General features: G+C 39.5%; 1 pseudogene; it reads right to left on the bottom strand.

Annotated features, from left to right (window-relative positions):
* Positions 1-15,214, bottom strand: part of LOC121906766 — a 43,017-nt pseudogene that overhangs the window by 21,489 nt on the left and 6,314 nt on the right.

Genomic DNA, 15,214 nt, shown 5'->3' with positions numbered 1-15,214 from the left:
ACCTTATCAATAATCATTCACAACCTCATCTCAAGTTCACCTATAACCTTCTTTTTGACATCAATATTAACCTCCTACCCTGACTCATGACCACTGTTTCACTCTACAGGATCATTCAGCTCATGTGATATTATCATTATGCCCTCTCACTCTGAAACAGTGCTGTGTTTGATCTCTGAGTCAATAATCCAGAACACTGCAGCAATGTAACAACGTGAAAAAATAACTGCAGTGTGTGTGTTTATGTTTGCTGTTGGAGTGCCTAATGAGTTCTTTTGTCTTCTCATTAAAGACCAGGAAAGGCGAGTAATAAGCACTGGAGGTTGTTCTTTTAGAAGTGTTCTTCCTTCTGACTAATTTACCACACTTGTTCTCATGCAGATAAATTTGCTACATAGGGCTTGAAGCTTCTTATGAGAGGAGCAGCTCATGACATTTACTCAGACACAGAGGGAAGCTCAAAGAGACAAAATAGCAAAGATCAGCTGGAAATGGGCAACAGTTAAGGATGGGGGAAGATGTGTGTGTTTGAGGGAGGTTATCTGAGTGTGTGTATTTGGGGGGAAAGTGACAGATGAGGGAAAATGAGGGAGAGCAGAGGAAACAGTCAGCTTCCTGACGCTGACAGAGAAGCTTTACTCAGCAGCCACCTGAACCAGCATGAATGACAGCAGAGTTCACAGACAGAATAGTGAAGTGGGCAGAGCCGCAGGTTCTAGAGGTATTTCACTGTACATTCATATTTTAAAGATGTATTTGTCAGACTATATGGCTCTGGGGACTGCAATGTCTGTCTGTCCACTGCTTTGGTCCAGATTGAAATATCTCAAAAACTATTGCATGGATTGACCTGAAATTTGCTACAGAAATTCAAATTCCCTAGAGAGTACATTCTAATAACTTGTGTTATCCTCTGACTTTTCCTCTAGCGCCACAATATTTTTGACTTTTTTGGTCTCTAGCACCATCACCAGGTCAACATTCCCATCATCCTTTGCTGTGCTCCACTGTGTTTAGTGCCAGTTAGCAAATATAAGCACAATAACATGCTAAACCTGCTAAACAGCATGTTAACATGCTAATTTTAGCATTTAGCTCAATGAACCATTGTGCTTTAGTATAGCCTCACAGAGCTGTTAGCATGATCTTAGATTTGTAGTCTTGCTTTTATATCTTCATATCTTGATAATTTTATAATACTAAAGGTTTACGTGGCCACTAGTTATAAATATTTCAACTTTGTTTCTGGGAAGTCATTTTTCTTTTCTTTTGGGTGGAACAATGGTGCAGTTGTCGCACACACCAGGTTTGAATCCACCAGCTCGGGCAAAATAACAAATTATTTTCTATTATTATTATTATTATTATTATTATTATTATTATTATTATCATTATTATTATCACATGATGTATATTCCTAATTATTGCTGTGTTAGATCACAACCTAACTGATACACAGGTAGTATTATTACAGCATAGGACTGGTTGGTGTCTGGACAAATAATGAAGCTGCAGTGTGTAGTCTGCTGTGTGCTCTGTACCTAACGGGAACTTCGTCCATACACACTGCAAAGAGTGGGGGGGACAATATAGGCCCATTTGCAGATTTTTCCCCAAGGGCCCCTAACATGTTTATCTAACTGTAGTATTTCATTGTATTTTTCATCAGAGTTAGTTTTGAGGCTGTTTATTTTGTGTTGATGTTGCACCCTCACTGTCACTCACTGTGGACCCAGTTTGTAGCACCAGTTTTGCCACTTTCTTTTTGCATTAAAGCAGCACATGAAATAAACACATCACTGTCAACAACACTGAACACCTCCATCACTGCTGCTCTCCCTCTGTCCTCAGCGCCGAGCACAGAGTCATACATGGATTCTGACTTGACTGTTCAGCCTGAGGTTGCGTCACTACAATTCAAACATCAGATCTAAACAGCAGAGATGAAAGTGACCCAAATCAGAAAAACTAATTGTCAGATTTAATGTGATTTCTTCTACTCATGCTATCATCAAAATAACAAATCAGAATCACAAATGTGGGACACTTGAATATGCAGTGTGAATAAGCCTTGAACATGCAGGCATGTGCAGTGTGTTTTGTAAGTAACAATTCATCCACTTGGAGAAAAAAAAACCTGTGTGCCTGTTGCACTGGATTCAGCGACACACCAAATGTCAGGTTAATTCAGACTAATATCAGTGTCACTCAGTGCTTACCGTAGAGAATGGTCACCATGGAAACCGGCATGACCAAGATGCCTAGGAGCATGTCAGCGACTGCCAACGACATCAAGAAATAGTTTGTGGCGTTCTGGAGCTTCTTCTCCAGGGAGACTGCCAGGATCACCAGGATGTTGCCCATCACAGTGACAGCGATGACAACTAAAATCAGCAGCGCTGCCCAGTTCTTCTCCATCTCGTGGGGAGGACACTGATTCATGTGAAACCTGCCGTCCACCTCGGTGTAAACTCCTCTGTTACCATGAGACCAGTTCCCCAACTGTGAGTCAACGCTGTTACGGAGGGCCTTGTTACCATGACACCCCAAGTTTGTCATGTTATTGTTTTGAAGGGCGCTTTCTTCAAATCCACGTGAGGGCCAGGAGTTGGGTTCCAGAGGCTGAATGGTAACGGCTCTGACAGCGTCAGAGATCAACTCTGACACGTTGCCATCACGCAGGTCCATGATTTCAGCTCAGTAACTCCTTCACAGTCAGAGGCAGAAACACCTCAGAGCTGCTGCCAGGAAAATGAGTTAGAGTAGAATACGAGAAGGGAAAGTCTAGTCATCTTTTACTCCCTCTCGATTTCCTTTCCTCAGGTGAATAACATAAATATAACACCATTTATCACTTGACTAATGAATTGTAATTCAATATGTCTCAGCCTCACATTGTCTGTCATAGGATCAACAGATGATGATCCTCTCCACACAGGGAAGCAAAAATAGCAGACTGCTGAATTCAACACAACAAAAAGCAGCTGCTCAATCTCCAAGGACAACGCTGAAGGGACCAAAATTAAATAGCTTGGTTAATACCATTACTGTTCGCAGCCCGTCACACAGCACTGGAAATGAAAAGTGACCCCAGCTGGGGTCTGAGTTTCAATATTCCAAACCAAACAATTTTGACTCACATGACTTCAGTCAAAAAAAAAACTTCTCATCTTCTGATTGATTATAGAATCCATTTGAAGCTGGAGCGATGGAGGACACAGTTGCAGGTTTCTCATCCTTGATGTCTGGGCTTGTCAAGGCAGCACTCATGTTAAAAATATTAGATCCATCTGAAGTCCATGATGTTACAAATCAGAATTTCATCTCCTAGTTAAAACACTGTTTTCCCCTGAGTCTGTTTCTTTTCAAAAATATGAAGATCTTTAGTCTGTGATATTCATGATACAAACAGCCATGGATATAAGGAAAAACATGAATCCTGCATTTTCATCAACTTTTATTCATTTGATACAGATTTTTAATGAAGTAAGCTGTAAATTTAATGCTTCTGTCTGCCTCAAAAGGCTGTGTACTATAAATAAATGCCTGCAGATGTAAAAACACTGTGTGTGTATGTGTGTGCGTTTGTGAATGTGTTCATGTTTGTGTGTGTAAATCCTCAAGTGTCCATGCCGTCTTGTCTCAACTCATCCTTGCACCTGTGAGAGTTTTACGACAAAGATGGATGGTGAGCATGATATTTTATGTGTGTGTGTGTGTGTGTGTCTATGTGTGTGTGTTACCCAGAGACACCTCACTAACTTTCTCTTCTCTCTTTTTCCTTCACACACACAAACATATTCATTTCAGTTTGGCGATAAGAAAGTCCTGACTTGTCGTAAAAATATTCCTGTGTGTTCCTTCTTGAGTCGTCCAAAAACAATGTCAGCCCTCCAGAGATCTTAAATATTCCTTTAATTTTCCCTCCTCCTGCTTCCCAGAGTGGAAAATGTCAGTAACACTTCCAATCCTCCACAAACAAACACAGATCTGGTTCAGTATTCCTTCAGCTCTATAAATCTTCAGTTTTTTGTCATCTCTCTCTCGGATATTCCCACGTCTCTTATGTCACTTCCTTAAAAGAAAACAATTGAAAAAGAAGCAGTAAACCTCCATTGGACATGTTTCTCTGTTAACCTTCAGCAGACACAAGAGGTTTCATGTGGTTTTCAGGCTTGCAGAGAGTAAGTTCATTCTCCTTCAGTGATGATCAGGCACTGAACGATTTTCTGCTTTTACTCTCCTCACGCTGCTTCTCATATTCAGCCTCTCCCTCTCTGCAGCTCTCTCACTGGGTTCTCCTGTGTTCACTCTCTCACTCCCTCCCTCTACCCTGGGTCTCTCTCCCTCGTATGGTATTGGCTCTCTCTTAAGCACCTCTCATTCTCTCTGCCATTTACTGTGCCTCTCTCTCTCTTTCCTGACTCTGTTAAGTCCTGTTCTCTTTAGTTCTTGCTTCTTAAGTCATCTTCACTCTTTCTCTCTCTGAGCCTCTCTGCTACTCTTAATATCTCTCACTGTGCTCCTCATTTGAGTCTTTTACACTCAAATTCATATCCAAAGGGCTTTATTGGCATGACTACAATAAGATACAATATTGCACTGAATACTGACATCTCAAATGCTGTCTTTCAGTCCCTGAGCTGACTGTTCTCTTCTTCACTTTTATTAAATCCTCTTGTGACTCTTAAAGGATAGGTTCACATTTTTTCAAGTCAATCTTAAAGCGTCTATAATCAATATTTTTAGTCAATCAGTCTCCCTCAGCTCTATGGAGCTTTTCAGCATTTTTCAGCTCATTGTTTTGTTTTTTTTTTGGCCCACAACTTTACTGTTTTGGTTCATCAATTTTGGCTGCAGCAGGCAATGGAAAAACCCCACCGTACACTCCCTGCCCAAAAGGTAGAGACCAGCTGGTGAAAATAGTGGAGCCGGATATTTTTCTCAGGAGTTGGTGGAGACCAAAAATAGAGCTAGAAGGAGAGACAGTATTGGACCTACATTCTTCACATTGTCATATCAACTTAAAAAGTGATAACATTTCGTAGCCATGTCTCCATTGGATTCGCAAGAGGATTTTAAGCCACCTTTTGAAATGTTGCAAAAGGACAATGCAAATTAGGTGCTTTTCCATAAACTCGTTTGAAGAGAATAAACTAGGCTACACAATGCATTGTTTCGTCAGAAGATGGCGGTAAAGGCTTAAATAATCCGCCAGTAAAAAGAGTAGAAGAAGTAGAGGTTGCCAATCGGAAATAAATCAAATAATTATATTGCCTTGACGAGCGAAAAACGAAGAGAGGTCTTCAGGAAATTGTTTCAATTGGATAAGTTGTAATTGTTCTTTCATGTCAGCTAGTATTGGCCATGTTTCATGCTATCTGGAGACACCTGAAGACACCAAGAGTTGAAACAGTGAGTTACTTTATTCAACGTCATTATTCATTCACAAATACGTCGTTTCCATTACCCATTTTGCACATAAAGTCTTTTTTGACATTTCGAAAATCCACCGCAAGCAAGCGTAAAACTTTTTATGTGACATGGAGGAAGTTTTTTCAAATTTTGGCATTTCCATTAAGCTTTTTATAACGTGATACTTCAAAATGCACTTAAAATCCTTGCTAGTGAACATTTTAGCCAGACATTTTTAACATCACATCGGGGCATTTTACTGATTTAACCAAAAACTATGATCTTTCCCTAACCCTAAGTGGTTTTTGTGCCTAAACCTAACCAACAATGTTAAATGAGACACAAAGAGGTTAAAAATGCGGCATTAAATTGGCATATCACTTGCACGCAAAATTGGGCTGTGGCATATGCACTGTACGCAATTTGAAAGCGTAAAGCCATGTTATTTATACGCAGATTATGATAATAAAAAATAATAACATAAAAAAGATAATATAATATAAAAATAAAACATTATTTCCTGATTGTTTCATAGCGGTTACATTCTAAAGCACAAACAACAAGCCCACACCACACAACGCTGCGGGAAGGTGCTGCATTGCCGGATTTTGTGTGAATGCAGCCGAAGCGAAGGCTTCATCTTGCCTACTGTGGTCTCTCTGCTCTGTGAGTGTAGCTCAGCCCCACCCTCTGTCAAACCGACACATAGGTCTGCAGCTCTTTATATATCCATGTCACAGAGAGCAGGGCGGAGCAGAGGAGAGAGACCAAGACAGTAATGTAGCCAGGTCACTATGCTACGAGTCCCAACCTCACCCCCTGATGCCCAGAAATGTCCCAAACACAGCAAAATAACAAGAAAATAATAATTGAGAAGAATTATTTTTGGGCCAAATGGGCCAGTTTTGGAATCGTTCTGGCCACACTGAAAAACTTGGACTACCAGGACATTTCCCTCCACTGTGGCTCTGCAAGGAAATACATTCTGGGATAACACAAATAGGGAACTTTAATACTTTTAATACTTTTATTTAAAAAAGAGCATATAAGCTTGATTTGTCTAACTCTCACTGTTGAAACCTCATTTTGGCTTTGGTTGAACTATGAAAGGCATTTTTGCGCTGAATTAGGACTGTGGATTTTGGACTTTAGTGACCCCTAACTATTTCAATGTACATATGTAGATTTAAAAAAAGTGTTATGTCAATACTCACATGTACATCTGTGACATTTAAGAAAATACCTAAATTGTAACCCTGTTTTGTGCCTCATGTATTAGCATTCAAGTCACAGTATAGAACGTCTGTGTTTTTGAAAAATAACTTACCAGCGATCTCTGAAAAACTTAGATTGCTGCTTAACAACCTTTTCTGCTTTTCTGTATTTACAGAATCCTAAAAGACTCCTCTCACTGTCCGCTATGTAATGTCTTCTTCAACAGGAATACATCATTCACTAATTATTATTATTTTTCAGTCTCTGTTAAGCTAACATGAACATTACTGCATAAATGTCTTTGATTAAAAGTCTTCAAGTGGCTTGAAGCACAGTTTGAAGCTTGCATGAAAAGCTGATGTCAGATCTTCGCACATGCCCATAAATGACCATATGTCCCCAGTCTTTGTTTGTAAGGTTTTTCCATGTGTTGTTTGTTTTGTCCACTCTCATATTTCAGATCAGGTTTTGGCTTGAGCATATACATACAAATGTATTTGAGAAGTTGACATTTCATGTAAAGAATGGGAAAAAGTAGTGAAATCCTACTACTATAGTTTGTTGCATGGTTTGTCTGCAGCTGGCAGATATCTGCTGTGGGGCAGCTCCCAAGAGCTGGCCAATCAGAACAGACCTGGCTCATCAGGAGGGGGCCTTAAAGAGAGAGAAGCTAAAATGGCCTGTTTCAGAGAGAGGCTGAACTGAAGGGCGGCATAAAGGGTCAGTATAAAGGGAGTTTTTTGAACAGTAAATCATGTAAAGATATTCTAGTAGAGCCCTAGAATATACATATAGACCTGGAAATGTGCATAATATGTCCCATTTAATGTGAAACATCTGCTAGAAATTTTAAATGTTACTGACAGTAGCCTAACAGTGACTAAAATGCCAAAGTATAAGCTATTGGATAAAAATAGCCAATGTAAACAGTATTTTTGTTAAAAACAGACAGCAGCAGAGTGGTGAGTATGACATAAATTAGTGCTGTAGAAATGTACATTACACTCAATTTACCATGTGAGCCTTTATAGTTCAAATAATTCCACCACCCCAACCCCACCATTACTTGTTTGTGGTACAGGCTTCTAGTTGAGAATTGATGGCACCTGAAATGTAGACATTAATGCTCCATCTTATGCTGACTGAAAAATCATTCCCAGTGTTCCTTGTATTCGACCACTTAAGTGAGTTGTTTCAGCTACAAACACTACACTGGTGTTTAAATCATGTTCTGTGTTATTACTTGGCTCAGCTGACATTTTTCTTTCATTTTCCTTCAGATGACGTAAAAGCTGTTTTATACTCCAGAACAACTGATGTAATGAAGACAGAAGCTCTTCAATGAGGCAAAAAAAACGCTAAATAAAAGAAAATCACAATGAAGATTATAAAACATGTCCTCTCTCTTGTCTCTGTCTTGCTCATTTTCATTAGCTGGACCTCTTCTCTCTCTGACTCATACACACATAAGGGTTGAGTGTTTAACAGAATTACTTTTGTTAATTTTGTTATTTCTTTTTATCATTATGTGTATTCTGTGTAGTTAGAAAAAGAAACATTGGAAATAATTACAAAGTAAACTTATAGAAATAGGTCCATATAGTTTTTTTTAATTATTATTATACAGAGTTTCATACTTCATATGCACTGTACATGTTTTAGGCCAACTCTTTTGAATCATCTCTGTATATTCATATTTCATTTTGCATCAGTCCATGTTTCACTCTGTAGCATGGTACAATAAGGGAAATATTAATATCCATACTTAGGTCTTTTTCCCCTTCCTGTCACCCCTACCAAACACATTACCATGCCAGCTGGAGAGTCATTATCACTGCCCTTTGTGTTAGAGGACAGATCCAATATAGAGAATCATTTCCTATTGTGATAAAGGTTTTGTCACTGTGAGGTTGCCAGTTAACCAGTGGAGACTCCACAAACTCACTGCTCCCGGCCAACAAATACTCCGACACATAACCCCCAGTAAAACGGCAACTTTTACAGTTTGTTGTTTTATGGATTAAACAACTGTGGTATATCATGTTAGGCGGTGAGCAGTAGCAGATTTTGTTACCTTTGGACAGAGCCATGCTAGCTATTTCCCCGTTTCCAGTCTTTATGCTAAGCTAAGCTGATCGTCTGTAGCTTCTTATTTACTATACTCATGGGCAAAAATCTAACACGACCACAGGTGGACTAGTGATTTGTTTTCTGTGTTTCACAGGTAATAAGCAGAATCCTGGTGCTGAATTAATGTTCCAGTTGATGCCATGGATAATTTACCATATCCTGTTGAGTCGCAATCACCTGCTTTTTTTTGTTACCATGGCAATGGTAATGGTCTCTCAACTGCTGCATATTCTACTGAGGAATTACAATTATTTCAATTTAAAACTACATCAGCAATATTAAGTGTCCACTGTAACTCTCTCTTCCTCACATTCTCCTCCTCTCTCTCTGTTCCTTAAGCTGCCTCTCAGTCAGAAGTGTAATTACTGTCTCCTACTGTTCACTCAGAGTCTCCAAGTGTCTCTCACACTCTATTATTTACTCAGCCTCGTTCTCTTTTGAGCTGACTGTCAACTTCTTTCTAGCGCTGTCTGTTTTGCAGCAACAGCAGGAATTACACCATTAAACAGCCTCTCAAAAAATGATTGATCACTCAGCCAAGGTGTTGGCCATGGCACTACTTACACCATTTGACACTGTGTGTGTGAGAGTGTGTGTGTGTGTGTGTGTGTGTGTGTGTGTGTGTTCTGTGATGGTAGTGCAGATTGTGTACTTAATCAATGAAAGTAAAAAAAGGTGTGCATTAGTGGGTGCTGCAGTGAGTGACTGCCTCTGAAGGGTTAAAATGTTCTGTTGGTTTTACATTCTGTGCATACATGTGGTGCATTCATGGCTGTGTTTGTGTGTGTTCCCATGGATAAACTGTGATTGTCAGCAGTAAAATTAATCTAATATTAGTGTTTGTTTGTTATTGTGTAGTCTGTGAAGGCTTTGTCTCAGTCTCATTCACTGTCTGGTGAACTAAGCAGATGTTAGGTTCTAGTTAGGTGCAGCTGCAGTCACACCAAAATCCGGCGGAAAAAATGTATTTGTGTGGTGTGGTAGGGGGGACAGGAAATATCATGGGTATGGTTATAAACCTAAACCGTAGGAGTTAGCACAGCTGACAGGCTAACAGTAGCCCACAGTATTGTAAATTGTACAGCATTTTCTCAAACATTTTACTGTCATTGATATCTAATTGTCCTTATACTCGGTACAGTCAAACAGCATCTCTGCTTCACTATGCAGATATGACAAAAGAGTATAAACTAATATTTCTTGGGGTTTAATTTTGCCTGTTTCATATTTTGTTAAAGGGGACCTATTATGCTCCTTTCCAGCTCTGTATTTTTTATCTTTGGACTCCACTAGAGTAGTTTTGCATAATTTACAGTTCAAAAAACTCCTTATTTATCTTATACTGGCCCTTTATGCAGCTCCTCAGTTCAGTCTCTGTCTCTAACAGGCAGTCATAGTGCCTGTCTCTTTAAGCCCCCCCTCCCGATGAGTCCACTCTGTTCTAATTGACCTTGTTTTGTACAGACTCCTTCCTATAATCTGCTTTTCCAGAGCCAAGCAACATTTCTGCCCTTTATACAGCACGGGGTGGTGGCAGTATATTTGGTACCAGTGGTGGTAGACACTCACTAGCTGTTGCTTTTTTATTTTCTTCAATTATAAGTCATCGTTGTTTTATTTTGCAGGGTTCATTTTTGCCTGTTTCATTAACATTTTTGTCAATAAATGTCATCTCTTTTGCACATATTTTTGCCTACTGACCTGCTTCTTCAACATCACCTTTAAAGGGGAACTACGCACTAAATCTTTTATTTTTCACACTTCACACATAATCACATAGGTCTATGCTGACATATGACATTAATACAAGCGATTTTTTTCAACAAGACACATATTGTTTGTAAAAACTGCATTTTATGCTCAAAATTAGCTTATTTTCATCTGGTTGGATTTGAAAATTCAGTTCTCAATCTCACTCCGGTGTCCCCCCCCCCCCCAAAGCAATCTTTGTCTTTATTTGGGAACTATGACAGAGAGATAACTGCAGAACTTAAACACAGAATGGTTATTGCAGTAACAATGCTGGCCATAAATACTTTCAAATATGGGGTTTAATTTAATGAAAATCTTAAGGATTACAACTTCCAATACTGTAGATGCTGATTGATTTTGTACTCTGGCAATTTTGTATATACTGTAGATGGGAAGAAATCCAAGAGATTGTAAATGATGAGCATCCAGGATAAACAGAAGCGCGCTTGCACAAACACACACACACACACACACATACTGACCTCTCTTTAAGACAAGCAGGAATACAGTGATATGACAGGGGACTAAGATAACTTGAAATTTAGTAATAGATGGACAGATAGGATAAATATTTAGAGTCAGCAGGAGGGAGAGGAGATGAAGAGGACAAGAGGGATGAAATGGAGACAGCAGCAGTTGTTTCTTATCCTTCATAGCCTATATAAACAACAAAATCCTCCAGACGAGTGGTCATGCAGAGAAAACATTCACATAGGCACACACTGCATGTACACACAGTGAAACACACAAACACACAGTATATGCATTTTTCCCTGACTGTCTGTTATGCCTGGACCAAGTGTTTCCTAAATATTCTGTCTTTCATAATAATGAGAGGAAAGCAGCAGGTGTGGCAAGAAAAGGGAAAAGGATGTACATTTATAAAGTATTCCACGCCGTTGCTCTAATTTTGTTGATTTTCATTTTTGAAGGAATTCTTCAGCCCTAGGGCACATGAAGTTCTTTCAGAGCCTCGCTGGATAAAGTGAAAAAAGCAAACTGAAAGCTCGTTTTTTCTCTGTTCCTGAGAAGTTTAGATGTTAGTCTAATCGGACATGATGTGTGTGAGTGATGTGTTTCATTATTACAGTTTTTTTTTTACAATTACACAGATTTCTCCATGGTGAGTTCACTTTCACACAGATCTGTTTACCGACATGCAGCTCTGCACAACAGTTCCTCTCACAAAACACTTTATACATATCTGTTCTATGTATTTACCAAAATACATGAACACCATGTATTTACCAGTATAAACCAATGGAAAAAAATAGTTTGTACATAAAGAAAGAAATGACATTTATTCTGCCTCAGGTCTTTGTGGATCCATTGTTCCACAACAAGTGAACTAACCAAGCGGCAACCTCCAGGACTGAAAAATGGAGCCAATGCAGATGTGCCAAAAACTGCTGTTCCCCCAAAGGCGAGTCAATCCCCATAGACTCCCATGTTAAAATGCACAACTTTACAGCAGAAATAAACAGCCTGGTACACAAAACAGTTTTGGTCTCTATAGCTAATTTCCCCTTTCATGACGACTGTACAAGGGTTGAATTTTTATGTAACTCACCTATTTAAATTTTATTAAGCCGTAAAGTTATGCATAATTAAGGACATGGCCGCTTTGAGTGACGGATTGCTATCAACAACCACACTTCATTCGGCCCGCCTCTGCTCCACCTCTTTGCCCATTTTGGGTCCCAGTGGCTATGTCCATATTTTTACAGTCTATGGAACTGACCCATGGCCTTTTTATCTATCTATCCTGAGGTTCTGATTGGTGTGTGAACAATTTTGTCTCTTCCACCCGGGGTGTTAATTGGGTTCCAGCTGTGATGACTTGAGCTAATGATATGGATGATAGTGCTTTCTAAATGAGCACAAGTGAAAACAGGGGAATAGTGTTTTTAGTTATGGGAAATGGGTCTGTTCTTTGATTGATGGTGTCATGATTTGGGATGTTAATAGTGTTTCAGTGATTGAGAAAAACTGTCAGAACATATTTGAGGGGTCCTTTTGCAATATCTCTGTTTGTATTTATTATCCTAAATCTTTTTTTTTTTGTGTGCACTCCAGGGAGTATCATTCAAACAGGTTTTTGTTTATTCAATTTAAGTTTCTGTTTTTGCAAATTAAGTCTTCATATATGATACATGAGGGGGAATATTTTGATTCATTTTACACAATGGTAACAATCACACTGTTTCTCGCATTTTGTCCTTCTGCTGTCGGAGTTGTAGTTTCTCATTTCTCCAGTTTATGTGCATACACATGGATCAGAGTTTCAATGGAACACCACACATTTTCCCTTCTAATTTGTTTTTTATAAATCCCAAAGTTTGCTTAGAAAGTGGCGTACGTCTTCTTTTGTGCGTATGCAACGGTTATAAATGATTATTATATATGCAGTGTTTAATCTCACTGCGTGAGACTAGAAGTCATCTCCATTTTAATGGTGTTTCTCAGCAGTGTGTGCAAAGACTCCAACTCCTTCTTAATTAAATTGGTGGACTGGAAGCTATGGACAACCTAGAAAAGATGCACTTGCAGCAGAATTACTTATGTCACTCACTAAGTTTATTCTAAAATCTAACTACTTTATGTTTGACAACAAGTATTACTTGCAATCTCAAGGTACGAGCATGGGGTCACCATTTGCTCCCAACTATGCCAATTTGTTCATGGGTTTGTGGGAAGACAGACATATATTTAACACAATCCCTTTGCTAAAAACATCTTGTTTTTTAGGAGGTATATTGGTTACATTTTTACTGGGTTTACAGGCTCTGAGGATGAACTTAGGGCATTTAGTGACTATATAAATGGCATTCATCCCTCTTTGCATTTTATTATGGAATACAGTTGTGAAAAAAATCATTTTTTGGATCTTTTCAATACTGTTAATGAAAATAGAAAATTGGACGCAAACAACTGTTAATGTCAGAGGCAGATCCTTCTGCTGTTAGTTACCAGCTAATCCAGGGCGTTACTTCCTGTGTTTACTTTGGTTTGCACTTAGAGGTTGTATCTGAAGTTTATGTGAAAAGCTTTAGGAGGCTCGCACTGCTCATCTCTACAAACTTTGTTTTGTCAGAGTTCCTGAATGTCCGCAGCAGAGATGGATTTATAAAAACCCACAGTCAGAAGGTGAAAGCGTACCTGAGTCTGGATGCGGTTGAAGCCGCGGCACCAGAGCAGCTTTCCCTTCTTCAGCTCCATCTCAGCGTGATCAATCTCAGCCAGGTCCTTCATCTCCTCCTCAGGGATCTCCTCCTGCTGAGTGCCATGACCTGCTGTTGTCAGGAACTTCAGCCAGCTTTTGGGGATGCTGAGAGAGGACAAACACAAACAGTTCACCGCGCCACCCCCCCCACCCCCCCCCCACCCCGTCAGAGACAACAGCAGCACTTCCTGTCTGTCAACATGTCTGTGACCTGAACATGTCACAGTGAGACCAGTTTTTATTGTCTAATGTTGCTGATCAGCTTCAGAGAGAACCAGGTCTGTATCTGTAATTATATGTGATGATATTTCAGTAAGACGCCTTCCTGTTTTCTCATGTGTTCCTGTTTTAATTGGCTGTTGATGTAAATTCAGTCAGTCATTTCTACTTTTCTGTTCAAGTTTCAAGCAGTTGAAAGGCTTTTAATGTGAAACATCTGCAGGAAGGGTGGAGGTTAATGACAGCAGCTCCACTGGGTGATCGGCTCTATTGACATTTAAAATGATCACAGAGAATGTTGTTACCACATCTGAATGAGCTGCAGACGTGTTGTTAATCGGCCGTAAAACACAAAACAAGTTGGAACTATATTAGTCATGTGAGTTGGTCATTACTTGAATTTTGGCTTTAAATTTCTGGCACTTGTGTACGTTGAATATTGGACCAAGACCGGCTTCAAACTATTTGTGATGTCACAAATCATGACTGTAGACCCGCCCCTTAAAATCAGACTTTTAATGAGCTCAGAGAAACTTTCCACTTTCAGCAGCTGAATGCGAAAACAAACTCTGCACATACATCACTCCGCAACAACACCCAGCTGAAGGAACAAGAAGAAACACATTTTTGAGTGGAGGGGGGCTTTAAGCATTTTTGCCAAATCATATTGTTTTCTTCATGGCCTGGTAGTGACTATTTTGTGGACCTGGGTGCAATTACACACTCAAAAGCATGTTAAAAACAAGTGACTCACCTGTCCCCACACGAGACTGCCGAGTCCCAGAAAGACACACCACAGCCACTGCTCGACGTTCAGACTCACACAGCTGAACGGTTTACCACCACACTGCACGATGACAAACTACAGGAAGACAACATCTTTTTATCACTCACTACTTTGCTTTAGGTATGCTTTACATTTGGGTAACGTGGCTCTTCGTTTCCCTCACTCGTGTCTCTTCCTCACGTCTCAGCTTCTCCCAGCGAGGATGCAAGAGATACAGGACGTCCTCGCTCACTCCACAGTCATTTTGATGACACAACAACTACTCATGACACACATCATCTCAATGTCAAATATGAAGAAGTCATCAATATATAAAAATAATCATACTTTGTTTAGTTTAAAAGCAAAACAGCTGATAACTGCTGCTCCAATACTGATTATCGATCTATAGATGCATCTGACCGTCACAATGTTACTGATAGAAATAACACAAATTGATAATTAGACCTAAAATCTGTTCATTGCTAAAAGAA

Source organism: Thunnus maccoyii, chromosome 11, assembly GCF_910596095.1.
Source record: "Thunnus maccoyii chromosome 11, fThuMac1.1, whole genome shotgun sequence".
In the NCBI taxonomy this organism is placed as follows: domain Eukaryota; kingdom Metazoa; phylum Chordata; class Actinopteri; order Scombriformes; family Scombridae; genus Thunnus; species Thunnus maccoyii.
The sequence above is the reverse complement of the archived record's forward strand: the minus strand, read 5'-3'. Positions and strand labels throughout refer to the sequence as shown.